This window comes from Silurus meridionalis, chromosome 23 (assembly GCF_014805685.1).
Source record: "Silurus meridionalis isolate SWU-2019-XX chromosome 23, ASM1480568v1, whole genome shotgun sequence".
In the NCBI taxonomy this organism is placed as follows: Eukaryota; Metazoa; Chordata; class Actinopteri; order Siluriformes; family Siluridae; genus Silurus; species Silurus meridionalis.
Window position 1 is genome coordinate 4,071,612 of NC_060906.1, and position 14,418 is coordinate 4,086,029.

General features: G+C 46.2%; 1 protein-coding gene across 1 annotated transcript in view; it reads left to right on the forward strand.

The window, feature by feature from the left end:
• LOC124377357 overlaps nt 1-14,418 on the forward strand; it is a 291,851-nt gene that overhangs the window by 113,645 nt on the left and 163,788 nt on the right. The window lies entirely within an intron of this gene.

The window sequence follows — 14,418 nt, forward strand, 5'->3', positions numbered from 1 at the left end:
GTAGCGATGTCACGCCAGATGTTAGCGGAGTCGTTTAGTCCCTGCCAAAAAGACAATCCTGGCATCGGTTAGCAAAGGAAAATGACGGTCGGACTGTATTTGGGCCCATCAGTGGAGGCAGTCTCATAGGGCTACCTACTCCTTGGTTTGACAGTAACGGGGCACAAGTTTTTCGAGTACATTTAAGCAGCCATGACCCATCAGGAATGCAGCTTATCCTTAAGCCCAACTGACTACCCCAGGTACTTGAGGCCTGGAGGTCGACAGGTACCCCCACCCCTTCCCCTTTGGGACTTACCAGCGGTTTCCCAGAGCGCTTTCCGCCCCTCAGCGACTAACTCGACAGTAATCGGGATCACCCATCTGAGGCTTCCGTAACTTCCAATGCCAGGTAAAAGTAAATGGCTGGACAACGGCCTAGGACGGCTTTCCAAACGAGAACCGGACATTCCGGGGAGCTTTTTCCCCACTGCTGCGTCACGGCCTTTCGTTTACCAAAGCCCGTAGAGGGAGCCGGCCAAGGCACCGTCTCGTGGTCCACTAGGAACCTCAAGACCCCAGGGGACTCGCAAGCATGCCGTACCTCGCGGACCCCGAATCAACACAGTTCAGATGCTTCCTCGACTCGCATACGCTTTATCGTGGACGGCGGAGATGTCGCCCACTATCGTTCAGACCATAACGGGAACGTGCCTGATAATACAATAAATAGGCATGTTTGGGCGGAAATGCCACTCAATGCACCACTTGTTCCTTGGTCTTGACCCGCTAGTTGATGGTCGACTCGGACCATGCCAGGACCTACTAGGGTGTGGGCTGTGGGGGTAATCACAAGGTCGCTGCCGAACTCGACCTCCGGACGTGTTTTGAGTGAACTCAGGGCGTATGCCATTTCTCGAGCAAGAAAGGCCTAGCCGGTTCCCTGACCATTTTGTAGGTGAGAGCTAAAGCCTTAGACCTACACCCTAGTGTAATTCCCATATCGCTAAGTACTGCGCGGAAGTCTAGGCCTCGGTCGGATTGGGGAGCGCAACGGGCAAGGATAAGGAAACTCCAGTGCATGTGGCGTGAGATCTAGGAAGTATACCTGAAAGCCAATCTGTGCCGGCAATAACTCTCTGCCAAAATGCGGGACAAGATGGACGAGAGGGTTATGTTTGGTGGGGGCGGATACAAGAACGGTAGATGTGACGTCCCGCGGACAATCGGGGGTATCGGTAGGCGTGGCGCCTCCTCGGCAGTGTAGGCGAGCGTGCAGCACACTAGATCCTCATTTCATGCCTTGTATTGTCTCGCGTTTCCCGGATACACCACCCTGGCACATTGACAGTGGCTTTCCAAGTCACCAGGCTAGAAGTTTATCCATACAAACGCTTATCCACCTCAACTTCAGCCTGGGCCCTACAGCGGTGCATACACACGATGTCTAACCGCCGTGGCATAATGCTATGGTGGGCGAAATCGCGAGCCAAATGGTAGTCATTCATGTTTGGGGTTAATTGAGGCGATTTCTCATTCTGCTAGGATTTCCTCAACAGCAGTGTAGCCACCCACCCGGGTTCGCGTTTCCAGATCACCATTCGGCGACTTGCACTGGGTTCCTAAGCAGTGAGGATGCGACCTGTTAGGCCGAAGTCGTACAAATAGTGAGTGTCAACTGAGAACCGTGTCATGCTAAGGTGCCGTAGTAGGCGGCCGAGGGGTCTCCCTGGGTGAGCAGTCGACTGTCTCTCAAGGGCTATTCAAAGGCGCTGGCGATGCTCCTGATGTAGTTGCCGGCTAGGGAAAGCTTGCTGGACAGGATTAATCATTCGTTGGGATAGGATAAATATCCGCTACGGTATCCTAGCCATCGAGCCGAGCTTCATGGGCACTGATGCCTCACTTCGCGCACCTGTTCGGTGCCGGGTACTCGTAAGCCAAATGATTCGACGTTTAGCGGCGAGACCAAGTTTGCAGTACATGGAAACCGTGGTGTCACGGTCGATTGAGCAATCTGACTACGATCCGTTGCATGGCTTTATGGCGGGTTTCGAACCCGCAGTCGGAAGCTATGGCGGAGCGATGCTAAGCCCTCAATCGTACTGCATCTAGCGTAGTGTTCGCAGGATGAAAACTTGCGCCTCGTTAAAGACCCCTTTATCTCGTAGGCGGATGTTTTTGGTCCTTGCCAGGATCCCCTATTCTAAGAAACATCTTTCTGGTTACCCTATCCGCATTTTAATCCCAACAATACCGTCCGGGATTGTCCCGATGTTCACCCCAGAAGCCGATTTCTCAACTAGTCGGATTTGAAAATAGCAGGCCACTCTAAAAAACCTCCTAGTAACGGACTCAGCTGGTCTTGGTTCCTATTCCACTTATAGCAATGCCCACCCTTTTCGCACCCGGAAGTTATTAGCGCTCCCCAGCCCGTCGCCTGGGCCATCGAGTTTCCTTATTTGGGCCGAAAACATTCAGCTCCTTATTGGGTTGCCAGATCCCTTAACAGGGAATATCTTTCGCGGGTGGAAGATAGTTACTGGAGCCGCCCCAGCACTAGCAGGTAATCCCCGCGTTACGCACGCGGAACCAGGCCTTATAGAAGTCTGGCCGTACATTGTAACCTACGTGGGCCCATACCGGCAACGGGTTAACCCACGCTTAGAGGCGTATAATCAATCACCCGCCCACCTGTGCTGGGAAGTTCCGGGTCCTTTAGGAACGTTAGACCTGCCAAATAATGTAGCCGTCGGATGCAATTACAGTTGCTTCGAATGAAAGGCACTTCCCTCCTCGCAGCAAGCTCTGAGGAAGGGTGCATGAGCTCGCCGCCCGATGCGAAAAAGTCCATGTGGAGGAGCTCTACCGCTGTCTCACAGCCACCTGACCGGCCTTCCTGTAGTCTGCCTGATCACCCAAAGTATGGCGAACACTCTTGCAGCAGAACTTGGGCCCTACACCCCAGTTATCTGCGAACTGTTGGTCTGCCATTCGACCCAATGGTTTTGGTAGAGCGATGAATCACGCGAAGCAGCACTAAACGTTTTGCATGCTCCCATGTGGGCCTAACCTGAGTTTACTACTCTTCAAGATGGCGTACATTGGTTTGGCTACCGCTGCGCAAAACACGGGCCGACTATCCTTAAGACCACCTAGGGATCGCAAGTTACCCTCTGCTATCCGTTATCAGCAAGCTCAACGACTCATAACTAGGTGAACCAGGTTCCTGGAGCGTTAGATGATGGCTATCAATTTTGGACGGGCAGGCCTTGGATGGATCCCCAAATTACCAGGCGGGTAGCTTCACGCAAAATGCTACCTATCGCGCGAGAGAGAGAGAGAGAGAGGTAGTACCTTTCGGACCAGCCACTCCAGCTATGACCACCTGTCTACTCCAGCAATTGTCGGCGAGTAAAAGCCCAGCAAAAGCTTTCTTGACCAAGCTTTTCGCATTAAGCGGACGGTAGTCCCGGCACTAGGAGATACGCCTGGACGGTACGCAACTTGAAGAGATGTTTTTTGCGTTTTAGTCCCTAAACCCCTCAAGGCCACTTGGGCACTGCGGGTTACTCCGCAGGACTCACAAACTCGTCCACGGCCCGGTCCAACTTTGCCAGTTCCGCTGGGTCATGACTGATACTCCAGACTGGCCCCTCGTTTTGACTGTTTACCTGGGTTAGACGACTTTTATGGGTTGACCCGAGTGCCTGGAGCGAATGGCTTACAGAGTGTATTGTCCGGCGTATGTGCGGGCCTACCATCCGCCTCCGCACTCCCAGCGTCCTTCGTCTGGCTTCCCAGCGTTTTTACTTGCACAATTTTGAGGGTATCTCTTACACCAAGTTCCTAGCTTCTACAATAGGCCAGCTCAGGCGATTCACCGCGCCGGATTCTCAGACACTCCGTTACGTACACATGGGGTCCGTCTAAACACGGCATCTCCACATCTGCCAGCCTCTTTGCTGCAATTTCAGGATCGTTATTTCGGCGGTTCACCAGGGGGATGTGTTTAGACAGCATCCCAGCGACCGTTGGCCACCTTGTTACGAAAGTGCCGGTCCTCATTGTCCAAAAGCTTCCGGACCAGCGAAACTGAATTGCTAATGTTGGGTTACTTCAAAAAACGATGGGGTACTGGCCATTGGACGTTTTACCTCCTATTTTGGAGGTCCCCGCCGATGGACGTAATCGAAAGGCTTCCCACCCGGATTTCTCCCTGCCCTGTTTCGGCAAAAACCCGTGTTCAACTGTAAACAGATCAACTATGTCGGTTTAATTGGGCGCCGCAGCTCGGTTGGGCTTAGCCCATAATAGCGCTTTGCGGGATCACTGACAACTTTTATAGATGCTACTGGGTAAGTAATTGTCCTCGGCGCGTGTCGAAGGAGGTGCTTCTAAACCGTACATCCGTAAACAGACACCCATAGTTTGGTCCACTATGCTAACGGTGACCGTCCTCAGTTTGTCTGCATCTCCCGTTTACTCATTTCTGGCGCTCTTCTTCGTGGTCCGCTCGGACAAAGCGCAGGGGGACCCTCAACCCCGTTTGAAGTTGATTCGCTTTTCATTACCGGATTGCCCTCTCCTACGTGTTTCCACGACTCACTATCAAAACAAGGAAGTCCGATTCTCAGTCCTGAGGAAGTCATGCTTTTACTTCTGGTTTGCCTCGTGAGAAGGACCTCCCTAACAGTGTATTTTGAGGATCGGATGAGAACCTGATTGACCTTTCAGTTGACCCTTAACCTGTTATTTTGATCACTCCGCGCCAGCGGCGTGCCAATAGCGCAAATCGTTTACTGATTTTGGGATCTCACTGGCCGTCTTTTTTTTTTTTTTGAGTCTTGGTCGATCACTCCGTACCCGTGTGCCATAACTGATAGGGTGCGTTGCAGGCAACTTCTTCCCATGTAGGTTTGCGGGCATTGCTTCATTACGCGCTTTATTGTCGCAGCTCAATATCCGGGAATTGACTCCATGAGCCATTGTGCGTTGCATTTTAGGGCCCTGCCGCTATTTTTTTTTTTTTTTCAAACACCCGAGCCCCCTTAGGGTGCCTCACTGCAAACTTATTCTTTGTCCATCACTGCTTTCACCTTCAGCTCCGTGTCATCCGTCTATAATCTGTAGGACCGTGTACCTCGCAGCATTGGTTTTGCCCCTCATTGGTTTCGGTCGGTTTTAATAAACACGACACTATTGATTGTTTTCGATTCTATGCTTCCGTGTTTTTCTTTTGGGGGAGGCTGTAGTTTTGCCCATCAGACGCTTTTTCTATCTGGATTCATTCATCGCAGAAGTGTTGTAATCACTCAAAACAAGCGCCCGTTGAACAAATTTTGAAAAAATCTTGCGGTAGTTTTCTTCTAAGTCTTTCCGAACCTGTCCAGTGTCTTCGTCGATGCATACGTGCCACAAAAACAGGTAATGAATCTGATGCCCGTCATTTTTTTTTTTTCACGACCTTCCGTCAACTTTTTTTTTTTTTTTTGAGGATTTTACACAGTCCAGAATTCTGTGGCATTGGCTGGGCAGTATGTCGGCCTATTTTCGGACTGCACTTCGATTTTGCATTTCGGTCGATCATGTTGAACATTGTCACTTCTGTAGCCACAAGTCAGCTAAGGCAAACTATAGGACGGATACTTCCTTTCTGTTTGTATGGACTATATTCACGGGAATCAACTGTTTAGTCTTGTTTTTGTGTGGTTTACTTTACATAAGCTTTTGCAGAACTGCCATAAAACCCGTTTTACTTATCGGTGCGCAACTTTTTGTAAAGTATTCACCATTACTTCAGGGGAGTCAATTTGAACTTTTAGTCATACCTCAAGCTTCATGACTGAATTCATGCGAGCGGGGACAATCACCTATAGATGCGGTCAAAAGTGCCTTCAGTGGACTGAGGGTCGACATGTCACATTTCCATAAGCTTTGACACACCATTAAAAGCTACATGCTTTTCTTACCTCGGCAGTCCCAACCCTGGTACAGACCCGGATGCATCAAATGACAAAAGCCTCCACCGACCTGAGTAGCCCTGGTAAATTTCAGTTGGGACATCTTCGAGGCTGATTTACATCGGCACCACTGACACCGGACTTGGGTCTTGACTTGCTTTTGGACTACCAAAGCTGCGTAACACGAGCATTTCACTGAGGGCCAACGCCCAACACTATTTCCCTTTTTTCAGTCATGGCAGCACGATCTGTACACTTGAAACCGTCTTCCGAACCCATGTTTTCCACGCCTGGTGACTTTCGTCGAGATCTTCCGACCCCATATAGCTTGTTTTTCAGCATTCATCTTTTTGGGGGGATAGTTCGCAAACTGTGTTGACATCCGAGTATAAACAATTAGCACTAAATTGCTTCGCTAGGCATAGATAATCTTGTTTCGTTTCTTGACTGATTCCAGAAAACTCACTTGCTGAGTCGCTAGACAACTATTTTGCTCATAGATGGTTCAATGAAGAAATGATCACCGGTGTTTTTGTTTTGAGTAAACTGTATGCGTCTCAGATTTAAGCAAGCACTCTGTATTTTCAGCAACAATGTAAATGGATCCCCTCTATGGCTAAAAACCTAAGCACCGACTAATCACACGGCCTGTAAATATTAGCACAAACCTGCAAATGCAGCAGATTACTTTCTGCGAAGCTTTCTGGAAGGACCATTGTGTATAGAGCCGTTCTTCAGCCAAGACGTGGAATTTTGCCGTTTTTTGTGTGGATGACCAGAATGTTCCCGGACTGATTGTTTCTTTTATTAAGTCTCACACTTGGAAGGAACCTTTGCTTTGCATATGTTTTTCGGAAGGGTGAGTCGTGAAGATAAACATTTGATCAAAGTTTTACTCTGCGGGACCTTCGGTGCCATCGAATGCAACTCGGAATCCTGTCCTGCTGCGTGCACAACGTCGTGGGTATTAAACCAGTGACTGCATTTCTACTCTCCAGTTTTCTCGCTGAACTGGGCCCTATTTGCCCCTACAATTGCCAGGGTAGCTGTTAAGCGTCAACGCCGTTTTTCTGACGCTAAACTTGAGCGGTAGCAAATAGCTTCCCATCGGATCCCAAATCGGTCACAAACCAATCCGGCATGATTTGAATTCGGTAAATCGTGTAAGATTACCATCTTAGTCATTACGAGAATTTACGGTGATTAAGTGGTAGGACAGCCTCAAGAAAAATTTTAATGGACACTTTGATCTACCGACTGTTACTGCAAATGTGTCCACCTGAGTTCCAACTCCATGCTCTAACTGAATCGCACTGGTCAGATTGCTATCTTAAACTTCGGACATTTTTCAATGCCAAAAATTTTGTGGCCACCAGAAATACAGATTGCCACCTTTTTCGCCCAGGGCTCACTAATGAGTCACCTTCGGCACCCTTTATTCAAAGTGGGCTTTGTGCTGCGAAGTATTTTGCTCTCACAGGAGCCCAGAGACTTTTCTTCTGACACTGTACTACTTAACTCAGATTAGTTATTTTTAGGTATCATACTTCCGCATATATGTAGCGCTTTCAGACCAAATCCTGCTCGTCCTGTTGATTAGCCCTGTTCATGCAATTCCATTACACGTCGAGGGCCTTCACGCATAAGACAACCTAATGGCCCACTGACTTCATTCATGGAAGCCCTGCAGCTTTGGCACAGTATGTTTCCGCACGTCCACCAAGGCCTGCCTTCTTACCATGCTGCGGATTCAACACTGGCTTTTTGACCAATGTGCAACGACACGATTATGGATTACTTTATCTCCTTGTATAAATTATGTTTGCTTTTACAGCTGCAGGCTGAAATAAAAACTACTTCGTAAAATAGACGTCTCAAAATTCCTGTCTTTTGTCAGACCTGATGCCAACCCAACTTCCTCCTGTAGGCTGGCATGGAGCCCTTGCTCAGTGGACTGTCGACCACTCCAACATGTTTTTGTGCGCAGAAATTTCACCTGCAGCTCTCCGTCCCGTTTTTCCCGCCAGCTTGCTAGTGTACAGGTTGTAGCACTTAAGTTAAATTGTTATTAGTAGAGTCAAGAAGGTTCTCAGATAAACATTTGCATTCGTTCGGCAAATGGGGCCACTACTAAAAGCCACCACCGGACCGATAAATAAAGGAGGGCCCTTTGAAGGACTAAAAGTTTAGCTTTAGGCTGCTGCAAGTTTGGCCAAAAAATTGAGTTATTTCTTGACAGATCACACGGAGGTGCACTCAGGGTATTCACACCTCGGTCAAAGGACTTCCATGCAACGACCCACGGGTCTTCACACCAATATTAGGCTGCTCCTCATTAGGACATCTTTGGGTTCTGCTAGGCAATGATGGCGTCTCCTAAAACTCACTGAACAGGCCAACCTGCTTTTGCATTTCGGCTAAGTTTAAAAACTGTAATAATGCGGTATTTTAACATGGGCCTGCTGCGAAACATCTTGATAAGGATGCGTCTGCACTGAAAGCGTTATTTTTGTGGATGATATTTTACCCATGCTCTGAGTGACGTTTAAAGGGAACCATTGACAGACGACATTACCTTCGACGATCTTTTCTGTGCCCCAGACATTCGACAGGCAAGGGCCTCTATGAATAGCACCAACACCAGGTTAGAAACGCAAACGTTGTTGTAACCTAAACTGGTGGGGACAGTACTTCATAATCCATCCGACTGTCCCGTAATCCCTAAAATCACTACTTTGGTAATGAGCAGTCGCCTCTAATAGCCATTGTTCTCTTCGACGCTGGCTGAAGATTTCTATTATAGGAAATGTTTCTGCCATTGGAATAAAAAGTCTTTATTTAGTTCAGGTTTTTTTTGTACTGCATTAGTTAGGCATTCGCTCTCTAGCGATTTATCAGATGTTTGAAAGCTCACTGCGGTTATATGGACACAAAAGGACAAAAACAGCCCTTCAGCTCATTTGCTAAACTCATCGTCCACCACATAAGCGCTTAACGATTACATGATCCATCATGACGCGACATATTTCTAGAGTTAGTTTGTTTTTCAAGTCAAACCCTTGGACTATACCTATGGACAGTCAGAATTGTTTAAAACATCCCTATCCCCACCTAAGCCTACAATTTCAGTAGATTAAACCCTCTAAATGATAGGCGTTTCATATTCACACCTTGCCATGATTCAGTCTCTTCAGGGGAACTGTTCATGGGCACTTGCGCTTATAGCCGGTTATTCTGAACATGATCCCCGAATAGGGCAAAAATTGTGTGACCATGTAGACATGTGCGGAAATCCTGAAGCGAACTTCACATTTGCACATTTACTGACGGACCATCACAGCGACCCCTTGATGAAGTTTTTTGTGAGGGCAAAATGGACCAACCAGGGGGCCAGACTCTTACGGCATAGTCCGTACATGGGTGCAAAACGGCATAAACTGGAACGCACTCTTGATTACATTATTCCCTTACATTGCATTATTCTGTCTACAATGACCCTTTCTGTAAAGAGTAGCGACTGAAAAGGCGTGAACTTTTCATATCATTTGAAGAAGGCAAGCCTTTCTTTAGTAGTGGGATTCCGTAATATTTTTGGGGCGCGGAAGAAAGGGATCCCAATGTTCAGCTCCCAATGATTATGAATCTCAAAGAAATGGCCCATTCAGGCCTTTGGCTTTCTGAGCCCACTGAGCTCGTCCACCATCCGCTAGGATACGACTTAATAATCCCTTGCACTCGAAAGCAGTTCGCGGCTCTTCACTAATTGATTTTATGGACATCATGCTAATGCCTGAAACACAGTTGACGAGCATAACAAAGTTAGCAAGTCAAACTAAATTCACCAAATTTGTCACGATAACAATCCGATATACGAGGTATCTGATGGGTGGGTTCACCCCAGTCGTCCTGTTGTCAATTAGGACTGATGTTAATGAACGTGGGCACCACAACTTCAGTACAGTCTGCCTGTTCACCAAATAATCTCGGCACCATACATTGGATTTACTAAAGTGGTAAGACACGAATGTGAGGTTCAACAACACCCCATGGTAATAAGTTGGCACAAATAGAGGAGTACACAGAGGTTCCCATGGAAGGCGATGTCAGCATGCTGTCGCTTCACCCATGTCATGCATCTGTAACCTCTGGGACCCCACAGATATTCATTCTAGCATTGCATCACCGCTCAGCGAGATCCGAACGCATCGGTCCTCAACGGTGGTGTTGGCCGGAGTCCACTGTCGATGAATTGTATGCTGACATTAGCAAGGGTACTCCGTAAAATGCTTTCTAAGCTGGATAGTTCATCATCGCGGTTTGCAGATGTAGAACGCATAGATGCACCTTGTTAAAATTGACTTGCAGTGGCCTCTAGAAATTTTCAAAGGTGGCTGACGAATCTCGGGCCCATGGTATCTATTCAGTATCAGCATAGAATTAAGAATCATGAATCAAATTCATTCCAACGACCCTCGAAATCTCACCATCCCCCGAAGTGAATCTCCATAAGCCTCGTCATTAGCGTATCGTTATTGTGTAGAATTAAACGGTAATACTATTTGCGTGCTAATTAGTCCCTATTTATCAGCCATTAGGCAAGTGTTCAATACCCATTTTCTGGAAGATAGCGTGTGATTGATCTGCAGATTTTAGTTGTTCAGAGCATCTAATAAGCGCTTCTGAAACCTACGGTCAAGTTAGTGTGTGTCAGTGAAAATAGCCCGGTGAAGATAAAAAAAGGTTCTTTCTTTTGTCCTTTTGAATAAAACCTAGGCTCGCAACACGCCTATAAAATGCGCATGAGCAAAATAACTTAGCCAACTTATCTGTACCAGGGATATTTTTACGTTCGATCAAACACGTTCAAAGCAGGCCAGGCTTGTTGACGATTCGCGAATATTCTACCCACTGTTCGTTTTTACAAATAGATTTCCACGTTGCACAACACAGAAAATAGGCTCCAGTTATGGGTCAAGCAAGTGGAGTGTGTGTGTGTGTGTGTGTGTGTGTGTATGTGTGTGTGTGTGTGTGAGAGAGAGAGAGAGAGAGAGAGAGTAACTGTGTGTGTGTGTGTGTGTGTGTGTGTGTGTGTGTGTGTGTGTGTGTGTGTGTGTGAGTGTAAAATCTAACAAAAACCTAAAACTATAAAGTTCCTCCTCAGAACATTGATGCTGAACCTAAAAGCTCTGCTTCAGTCTCACTATTAGAGAATGTGTGTTACTGAGGAGCAGGTCATGTGAATCTCAGAGAGATGATCTTACCTCAGTATCTCCAGTTTACAGTGAGGATTCTCCAGTACAGCAGAGAGACACTTCACTCCTGAGTCTCCTACATTATTCCTAGTCAGATCCAGTTCTCTTAGATGTGAGGGGTTTAATCTCAGAGCTGATGCGAGAGCAGCACAGCCTTCATCTGATATTCCACAATCACCCAACCTGCAGATACACAATGACACACACTTCACTCTCTCAGTTTCTACACATTACACATCCTGTGTGTTCTCCCTCGTTCCTGCAGTGTTGGTGTGAGAACCAGTCACAAACACTGATGGAAGTCCTCGTCTAGACAGTCATGTAGTGCGAGTTGCCCGACTACAAAAAGGACAGATTTCATTTTTGTAAAATAAGTTGCAGCAGATTTCTCCAGGACTTACAAAATAAAAAATATATATAATTTATCAATGAAAATAAATTAATTTAAAGATGATTTAATAGAGATAAATATTTGTACTGCACTTTGATTCATCTCAGACTGCTGACACAAGAAAACTGCAGTAAATGACCAGTAGGTGGCAGTGTAAGGTGTATTTCAGCTCATTTTCACAGCAGGGGATTAGAAGTAGAGCAGCACTAATGACCAAATGAATGTGGAGGAAAAAACAGAAGTAAATGTGGGATTTTTTACTCTTAGAAGATCTTAAACATTTGCAGTTCAATAAAGAAGTTGTAAAGAAGATGAGATGAATGAGAGCAGCAGCACAAACACACGTCACTCTGAGAAACAGAGAATGGAACTGGGAAGTCCAGAGCAATGCAAGCTGGCACACACTTCATCATTCTGCAAACGGAGCAGAGGGAATCTCTGACAATGAAGAATAATATGGTAAGACGTCTAGAAACAGGTTATAAAAGCAATGATGATGATTTGAAGATGATGTGTGTGTTATGGTGGACCGTCTCCCTTCTCTTGTCCAATCACAAGATCATATTAAACCTGACCAATGATTATTGCTGTGATTGAGATTCCTGTCATTATGTGTACAAGAGGTGTAAAGGTATTGCTGCTTTCTGTTCAAAGTCATGAATCAGGTTCTTTCTCTCTGTTTAACTGGAGTTTTATTCACACATGGATCTAATTCTCAGTGCATTAATGATTAGTGGAAGTGAGAAGTTTCATTACTGATAGATTTGTTCTGGATGTTGTACTGCTACAGCAAATTTCACCTGAAAACAACACTGTATACAACAATTCACTGCAGCTTTTAGTGAGTTCTTGTGTCTCTCAGAGATGATCTTACCTCAGATCTTTCACTTTACACTCAGGATTCTCCAGTAGAGCAGAGACGCTTCACTCCTGAGTCTTCTAGTTTATTCAGACAGATCCAGTGTATTGACAGTCAGATGCAGTTCTCTCAGACTGGAGGTTTCTGAGTTGAGCACTGAGGTCAGAGCTTTTCACTTCTCTGTAATTTACTGCATCTGATACTGAAGGAAATAAAGATAATGAACAGAAATGCAGAAGTTCTCAAAGCTTCACTGCAGCGTCTCACTTTCAACATCACACACATCAGTTGAACACAATGATTAAATGGTGGAATAATAATAAGAATTGACAGTCGGAGATGTTCAGATTTGGCTTGGCGAGAGTTTCAGCTGAGGAACATCATCACACACGTTGTATAAACATGGAGGATGAGATCCGGGAATCCAAATGGAAAGTAAGAGAGTCTGATCTAAAAGGTTTCTAAGAGGAGAAAGGAAAAGTCTAAAGAGTCCTGCAGAGTTCGATTCATCTGAACAGCTCAGACCTTTGATTTGTTCTCAACACTGTAACAGTAGAACAATTTCATTCAGCTTCACTTACATTGCTTTTCTGGATGCTGCAATCACAGGCATCACTCTCACAAGAATCTCATCTCTGATCTTATCTGGAGTGATGTATTTATTCAGGTCAAATTCCTCCAGATCCTGTGCTGATGTCAGTAACACAAACACCAGAGCAGACCACTGTGAAGGAGAAAGTTCACTTTGTGCTCCAGATTTCAGATACTGCTGGATTTCCTCCACTAGAGAATCATCACCCAGTTCATTCAGACAGTGGAACAGATTGATGGATTTCTCTGCAGGATGATCTTCACTGATCTTCTTCTTGATGTACTGAACTGTTTCCTCTTTGTTCTGGGAGCTACTTCCTGTCTGTGTTATTAAGGAATGTAGAAGTTTCTGATTGGACTCGAGTGAGAGACCCAGAAGAAAGCGGAGGAAAAGATCCAGATGTCCAGTCTGACTTTTTAAAGCCTGATCTACAGCACTCCTGTGAACATCTGAAAGTGTCCTACAGGCCTGATTCTGTTTAAGAACATTTATCTTCTTCTTCATGAGGGTCAGGTGCACATACAGAGCTGCGAGATGTTCCTGAATGCTCAGATGAACAAAGCAGTACACTTTACTCTGGTGAAGCCCAAACTCCTCTCTGAAGATCTGCGTACACACACCTGAATACACTGCTGCTTCTGTCACATCAATGTCACACTCTCTCAGGTCTTCTCATAGAAGATCAGGTTTTGTTTCTCCAGCTGCTGGAAAGCCAGTTTCCCCAGTTTGAGAAGCATTTCTTCATCGCTCCTGCTTCTGTAGGTACTTCTCTCTTATGATGTTGGTCTGAATGATGAGGAAGTGTGTGTACATTTGAGTCAGAGTCTTGGGGATCTCTCCACTCTCTGCTTCACCCAACATTCTCTCTAGAACAGCAGCTGAAATCCAGCAGAACACTGGGATGTGGCACATGATGTAAAGGCTTCTTAATGACTTCAGGTGTGTGATGATCTTATTGGCCAGGTTCTGATCACTGATCCTCTTCCTGAAGTACTCCTCCTTCTGAGGGTCATTGAACCCTCGTACCTCTGTGACTCGATGGACACACTCAGAGGATTTGATCAGCTGCTGCTGGTCTGGAGGTGATCCAGATGAGAGCAGAGGAAGCAGGTTCCTTTGATCAGGTTTATCAGCAGCACATGCACTGGTGCTGATTCAGTTACATCACACACTCTCACTGTCTTCTGGAAATCCAGAGGAAAACGACACTCATCCAAACCATCAAAATGAACAAAACCTTCTCCAACCTGGAAATGTCCATTTCTTTCATCTCCTTAAAAACACATGAAGGAGCTCCACCAGACTCAGTTTCTGCTCCTTCATCAAATTCAGCTCTCTGAAAGGAAGTGGGAATATGAGGTGGACGTCCTGATTTGTTTTCC